At 39.4% G+C, this 7,771-nt stretch overlaps 1 long non-coding RNA gene across 3 annotated transcripts in view; it reads left to right on the top strand.

Moving 5' to 3' along the window:
• Positions 1-3,807, top strand: part of LOC137658251 (uncharacterized) — a 91,997-nt gene extending 88,190 nt beyond the window's left edge. For all 3 annotated transcript variants that reach the window (XR_011047299.1, XR_011047301.1, XR_011047300.1), the window contains one exon: positions 422-3,807. This is a non-coding gene — a long non-coding RNA (uncharacterized lncRNA). The remainder of the gene's footprint in view (positions 1-421) is intronic.
• Positions 3,808-7,771: the final 3,964 nt, after the last annotated feature.

Genomic DNA, 7,771 nt, shown 5'->3' on the forward strand with positions numbered 1-7,771 from the left:
TGATGGAAAATTTTTAGATAATATTGGGGAAATGAGATTACTGTATAGGCATTTGTGAGATAACAAATCAACTCTGCAGAGTGATTGGAGGTTTTTGCTTCCTCAAAATAGGCTAACCGGAAGCAATTTGTTTGTGATGAAAAAATCTACAGTATTATAGAATTATAAAATTATATATTTAACCTATAAGTATATAATAATGCAAGCCCCAAGTAACAGTTAAATGGGTTTTATGAAACATTTTAGTTAGTCAGGGTTTTCAGTTCTGTTTTTTTTTTTTCAATTCATTATGTTTTATTTTATTAAACTATAGTTTTTAATATGATAAAGTGATTAGCTATTTGAGTGTGTGTTGTTGTTGACTGTACTGAACTTATTAACAGCTTATAACATTTCTAAAGAACCTTATTTTCCTTTACAGGAGTCCTTCGTTCAGGATGTCTCCCTCTTGTGACTGAAGACTTCGACAAACTTTCTCTTTCAAGAAGATGTTCAAAAGATGCAACGAAGTTAGATCTACTCAGTCAACACATCCAAGTTGTAATGATTTGAACTAATTTGCACATTTTAAGGTTAATGTACCGTACAGTATTTACCAATTTCATTTACCATCGTATTTATTGATCTTAAGAAAACTAAAAAAGTTTGGTATAGTTTTAAAACTATTAGGTGTTTGACTATTTATTTAACAAAGAGCATCTAAAGTTGTATGGGAATTACCTTACTTTTTGGTCTCTGTATTAGAAAATGATTGGCATCGTGTTCCTCATATTATACTATATTTTAAGGTTTATACAGAAAGTCCTCAACTTATAAACTTAATAGTTAATAGGTTTCAAGAAGCTGTTTGTAAGTTTTGTTAAATATTGGTCTGGGGTAGGCATCACCTAACTTGCGTGCCTTTGATTTTCAGCTGCAAAAATCAACAAATAGTCACGTTTCATGTTGCAAATGTCGTTTTGTTTACTGCATTAAATTATATAATATTGTTCATTTTACAGTATTTCATTACAAATAGTTGATACAATATTAGATTTGATTTCACTTGGAATTGTGTTCATATTTCCAAAGGTTTGCAAGTTGAGGACCTTCTGTGTTTTGATAATATTGTTAATAGGCAGAACACGTTTACATTTTTGTGGAATTTATTGTTTAAAAACAAATTTAAATTGATATACAGTATGGTAGAAACTTTCTATTGTAGAAAATTTATGTTTTCATTATTACATTTTAGTCATGGCAAAAGATTTTTAACTGAGAAAGAATAATTTGATAAAGTCAGAGGGATTTTATCTCATGATAAATTTAATCAAAAGACAAATGATCTGGTTTGTATTTCGCTTAAGAATAGTTGTCTAATAATTCTCTAATTATTTTGTGTTGCTTATTTTATCTTTCATATGTGATGGGAAAAGGACTTTTGCTACTATGCTAAGGTCCCGTAAATGTGTTCTGCCCGTTAATAATTACTGTAGGGTTTGATATTGTATTGCTGCAGTAATGGCCACTTTTTCATTCATTCATAAGAGTCCCTTTGTAGTTTTTAGTTGTGGATATGGTCTCCTCTGAGGAGTATATACATATTCATAGGAAAAACAAATCTTTATCTGTGGGTTATTATTATTATTTCTGGGCTCAACCTGTGTCGCTCCGTGTAATGCTCCTTATAGCACCATTTCTAAGGTATAAATACTGCTAAATATACCAGAGAAAAAAGCTGCATGGAATGCCAGGAATATACACAGCTCGCTCACCCTTAGGAGAGCTGCTTACCATAGCTAAAGAGTCTCTTCTACCCTTTCCAAGAGGAATGCAGCCACTGAACAATTACAGTGCAGCAGTTAACCCTTTGAGTGAGAAGAATTTTTTGGTAATCTGTGTTGTCAGGTGTATGAGGACAGAGGAGAATGTGTATAGAATAGGCCAGACTATTCAGTGTATGTGTAGGCAAAGAAAAAATTAGCCGTAAACAGATAGAGGGATCCAGTGTAGTACTATTTGGCCAGTCAATGAACCCAATAACTCTAGTGGTAGTGTCTCTAGGGGTGGATGGTGGCTCTGGCCAGCCTACTTCCTATAAAATCAAAAGGAGTTTTTCCTTTACTTAATCTATTGTACTTTAGCCGTTGTATATCACTTAGTTTTTAGGTAAGTGTTGTTGTGTTTTCAGTTGGAATTTTGTTTACGAATGTTGGTAAGTAGAGGACCTGGACCTGTTTCAGCACAGGTGGTGTTAGAGTAGCACCTAACCCTTTGCCACTTGGAATTTTTAGTTCTGTGTTCTGTTCACATTTGAACTAACTACAGTAAGCAGAAGGATAGTAAGAATAATCAGTTCTCAGGCACCAGACTTTCTTCAATTTTGGACCTTGTCAAGGAATTTTATATATATTTGATTATTCATAACATGTTTTATTCTGGAATAACTTTAAAATCATTTTAAGAATTGTATATTGCAATTAATGACTACAGTTTTCCCCATGTCTTTATCATTGTTTTGGCAGTGGTTTTGGGTTTTTTAATCTGGCTTTGTAAATCACTAATAATAGAATAATTCAGAGTTTAGTTTTCCAGTGCTGTTCTTAATGTGATCCCAACTAGTATAGAAAAGGCTCACTTTTCTCTTGATTAAGGGCTGCATCAATGGATGGTTGTAGAACTCGGTTAAAGAACTTTGATGGGAGGAGCTATTACAGATCAACAAGGGGCTAAGTGCACTGTTTTCTGTACTGTGCATATGTGTACACGTACAGTACAGTGCGTACATACCTTTTACAGCTTGCATTAGCTTGTAGTCAAGATTTCTTTGAAGATCTTTCAAAATTAGTTCTTAGGGAAAAAGTTAACAATGTGTCATTATTGGACAGTCTAATTATGATGAAAAAATGAAATCCTCCACAGTTCTTAAGGTTTTTTAAGTTCCATATGTCATCTTGGAATGAAAATACCGTACTTTGGGATATTTTGGCGTTGTAAAAAATTCCCCCTTTCTGTCCAAATATCTGGCATTGTAATTAGGCTTGTTAATATTTTGCCAATTTCAGCTTCAGTGGCAAAAATATAACCAACTTATCGCAGAATTAGTTTTGCGTAGTGTGTATTGGTGTGTACCTGATTCGCATAAATCTATTATTGAAGTATTATGTACTGTGGAATAAAATACTGTTAAACAGAAAACCAGATATAAATCACATAGAAAATAAACATGAAAAACTTGTAAAATCAACAAATAACTAATTACAGTTTCACTTTAATGAAAACTTATCTACAGTGGATTAAATACAGTTTTTTTTTTGGTTAAAACTATGAGTACCTCAGCTGTTCCAGCTGCCTTGAATCCATTATAAATTATGTCTGGATTTGATTCCAAACTCTCTATAGATGCAACAAAACATTCTGCACTCAACAGTTTGAGTGTAGCTGGCAACAAATCTATATTGACTGGCTACAAGTTATGCAATATAAGTTTCATACTGGTTTTTCGTGTTTAAAGGGTATAAAGGCCACTCATGAATTGAAGAGGCAAGGGACAGAGACATTGCCCTGGTTAGCAAGACTATGCCCTAGAGACTGACCATTTATACATATGATCAGTGCCCTAGACCCCTCTCCATCCAAGTTAGGACCAGGTGATGACTGCCAATGACTCAACAGGTAGGCCTATAGAGTCCCCCAAACCTCCCATCCTTAGCTTACAAGGAGGGTGAGGTTGCAGACACCACTAGAAACCATCATGCTTGAGAGGGGCTTGAACCTCAGTTTCATGAATGGACTGTTTCAAACAGTAGGGGTGTTTTGAATTATTAACAAGCCACAAAACATTGTTGAATTTTTTGTTTGACTTTCACATTTTCAAAGAGAGGACAAAATAGATAAATTATAAACAAAGGCCAAAATATCCCAAAGTACAGTACAGTACATTCTTACTGACTTCTGTTGGTATGAAGAAGAGGCTTCTTCCTTGAGAACTGGTTCCTATATCTGTATAAATGCAGGGACATATAGAATTTAAGACCTTCAATATCAGATTTTTAACCCAAAATATAATGCTTCCTACAGCGGAGGTAGTAGATTGAACAACCTACATCTTTGTGGCCTATAAAATATTCTTGCTCCTTGGTATAGAATTTATATACTGTATCTTAAAACCAGAGAGTGCTCCCCTAGCATGTAATGTTTGATTTTTATGAGACACTATTCTTATTTTCAGAAGATTGTTTAGAGCTGCTACTAAACTTTTGAAAAATACATAATTGAATATCCTTTTTCTGGGCTTGAACCTGTGCCGGCCAGTGAATAAGCTCCTATTAGCACTTATTCTTAGGTAATTTACTGCTAAATATACCAGAGAAAAAATGTAAAGGAGTGCTAGGTTAACTAGCTCGCTCACCTATTGGTGTCGGTATAGAATTGGGCGTATAATCCAGAGGTCCCGCACTATTTAGATTCATCCACGACAAAGACCCCAATAGAGGAGAGCCGTTCAACCTCACTCGGCACCACCAACTCTGCATCCGCTCAGAACTCAACTCCTTTTTAGCACGCCTGTGTGGTAACCTGCTTGTTTGTGCTCTCGTGTTTTGCCTTATTTTTCACTGGATTATGGCTTCTTCATCGGTTTCCCAGGAGACACCGTCTAAGTTAAGTACCAAGCTATGTTTTGCTGTGTTTTGAGCAATCTAGATCGTTTAATATTTAAATTATAGGAGTTTATTCTCTTCGATCATCTCGGTCTTGCTCGATTCCGCTTACGGTTGGTACTCCTGTTTTGAGAGCTTTTAGTTTCACTCGCGGTGTTACTAAGTGTATTATTTTTATTATTAGTTTAAAATTTTATATGTTTTACTGTGGATATTCATTATTTAGCGTTTAGAACCCTTGTGATTCATATTTAGGGCCGATATCAGGTTACGTATCGTAGATGGCTTGCCGACCTTCGTTACTGGGCGGCAATTTTTATTATATAAGCCATCAGGTTGTTGTCCTTTGGGATTTATTTATTATTTTGCATGCCTTGCCCTAAATTTTTATGTGTATATTTATATATTTTTCAACGCTATTACTTTTATAATGAATATTTGTGCTATTACTCCGTATGATCTGTTTTGGTAGTGTTTGGGGATCGTCAGTTGGTAGCCCTGCTGCTCCGTATCACGTGATCCTCCCCCAAGCTCCCCCTCTCGCTAGGTTGGTGGCTAGGCTTCTCTCCCCCCTCCCCTAGGGGACCGTTGCCTTCCCTCCTTTTAGAGGGGGTAGTTCAGTGTTTATGGACTTTGTCCTCCGGGTGTCCCGGCGGTTTCGTCTCTGTCTAGACGGGTTGGCCACCGGTCAACAGAGTAGGATCCCGGTGCACCCTATTTTATATTCACCTATCACACTTTTATTATGTTATACGAAACCCTCCGGGTTCTGTTGGTGGTTCTTATCTACAGTTCCGCCCCCCTCTTAATTTATAACAGTTCCTATGATTATATATAACAGATCACTATCCCGGAGTTCCTATATGTATTGGTTTATGGATGTACTTTTATTTCCCGGTCCGGGGCTTAACCTCGCTCCGGGAAATCAGACACCATGTGTCTTAATTCTTTGTTGCATCCTTCTTTATGATCCCGGCTCGACCGGAATGGATAGCTATACTCTAGTCTTAAGTTAGACTTATGTTTAGGCCCGGGTCCTCCGGACCCGCCCCTACTTAAGAGTATTACAGTTAAGCTCTAGTCTTAAGTTAGACTTATGTTTAGTCCCGGGTCCTCCGGACCCGCCCCTACTTAAGAGAATTACAGTTTCTCATATACTATTCTTTTATAGATGGTGCATTGTCAGACGACGGCCTGTGCGGCTGTCCTTCACCAGCCTTGTGGCCATACTGTATGTAGGTCTCACGCCCTCTGCGGAGTTCAGCTGGAAGACATCGTGGTCTGGCACCCTGATAATTGTATGGTCTGTTTTGACCTCATCACCACCCTCGGATCTGATCCGGTGAGTCCCGTTGGCTATGTTGTCTTTCTAATTATTTTACCTTTTTTTGGTATACATACACTATTTAGTAAGATTTCTATGGTCTTGAAGGACCGCCGGGAATCTTCCTTCTGTAATTCCCACTATTATTTCAGGCATCCCCGGAGCAGAAGACTGCGGCTCGGGCCACACTGAAAGTGTGGGTTGGGGGCTTTGCCCGAAACGTGAAATCGAAACAGCCTTACGTCCTATCTGAAGACTACTGTGCTATGATCTACCCTAATGCCAAGTCTTCAGCCGCTGTGGCTAGGCATGTTGCGGCACCCATCATTGCCAACATTGATGCCACTATTGCGGGATTCATAGACCAGGAACAAGATCCGTTGGATGCCCCCGGAGATCTGGAAGACAATGTTGCCTCCTTGAATTTGGATGTGGAACCTATGTTGTTGGATGATCCGGATGCAGGTAGGGTGGTAAGTGAGGCAGGTGTTACCGGCGCTGAGATTCCTATCCTCAGCCCCGCTCTTTCTTCTTCATCTGATCTCTCTTCTTTCCATGGTTTTTCTGGGGACCGTGATTCGTCTCACCGATCACACCCGGTTCCCCCCAAAGATAAGTCTATATCTAGAACTTTGCCAAAAGCTCGTAAGCCCCACAAGGCTTCCCATAGTTCCAAGTCAAATACAAACCCGTCATCTAAGGCTTCCGGCTCCTCCTCTAAGTCTCACGACCCGGGAGTACAATCCGCCACTTCTGCTCCTAACCCGGGCCTTTCCGAATCAGCCATGCTTCGCATTGTGTCGGAGATGCAGTCTAAGATTGTGTCGGAAATGCAGGCCAAGATGGACACGATGTTCTCTAACATTGGTCAGAGACTTGGGGCATTAGAGCAGGGTGCTCCGGAGCGAGTTCAAAGCTCTCTCATCCCGGATGCCTCTAAGCTTCCGCCGTTTACCAAGAATAACCCTTGGCGCATGGCTCTTCATTCCCCATTCTCAGACGGGATGTTAACATTGGAAGGTCTTGGTACTCGTCCACTAGAGGACTTTGAATTCTTTCCTCCTGGTCTCGCATTTCCATTTCATGGTTATGCCAGGCTTACCGAGGAAGCTCTGGTTCGGCTGGATAAGGTCCCCAAAGAGACTGTCATTTTCCCAAAGGAACAAGCCCAATCTGTTTGGGCTAGGTTTCTGAATGATATTGGTTGCACCAATACCATGTTGACGCCTCATAAAAGTTCTTTCACAATGTTCTTAATGGACAAGAATACCGTGACTCCATGCGTCAATAAGGTTGCAGAACTGGCTTTTCAATATGCTCTGGAGGAGAAGCCCTTGCCTCCCATCCGAGAGGTAGATCCGATCTCCCTCCTTCTTCCTTCAGGTAATGAGTGTTGGGACAATGTCCATACCACCTTTACTTCTGGCAAGCTAACAGCGGACTGTGCGTCAGTAATGTTTAGTGAACGGCTTCCCCGTCTCCCGGAATCCCTTATTAAACAGGAGTATGATTCCCGCCTACGTGTTGGTCGAACTTTGAACTTGGCCACGTCTACGGAGTCGATAGCCTTAACTTATGATACTGAGAGTATCTTTAAGTCTCTTAATAAGGCTACTTTGCAGTCGTTATATTTTGACTTGTATGATTTTGCTCTTGCTAAACGTAGGTGCCGCAAACACGTCCTGGCTGAGGCGACTATTAGGCACGAGCCGAATAAACTTATCCGGTCCTCTTGTTGGGGTCCAAATCTTTTCCCTGAGGATCTTGTGGAGGAGGTCTTGGCAGAGGCTACTAGAGTTAATCAGAG

The sequence above is a fragment of the Palaemon carinicauda genome, chromosome 19 (genome assembly GCF_036898095.1).
Source record: "Palaemon carinicauda isolate YSFRI2023 chromosome 19, ASM3689809v2, whole genome shotgun sequence".
NCBI lineage: Eukaryota > Metazoa > Arthropoda > Malacostraca > Decapoda > Palaemonidae > Palaemon > Palaemon carinicauda.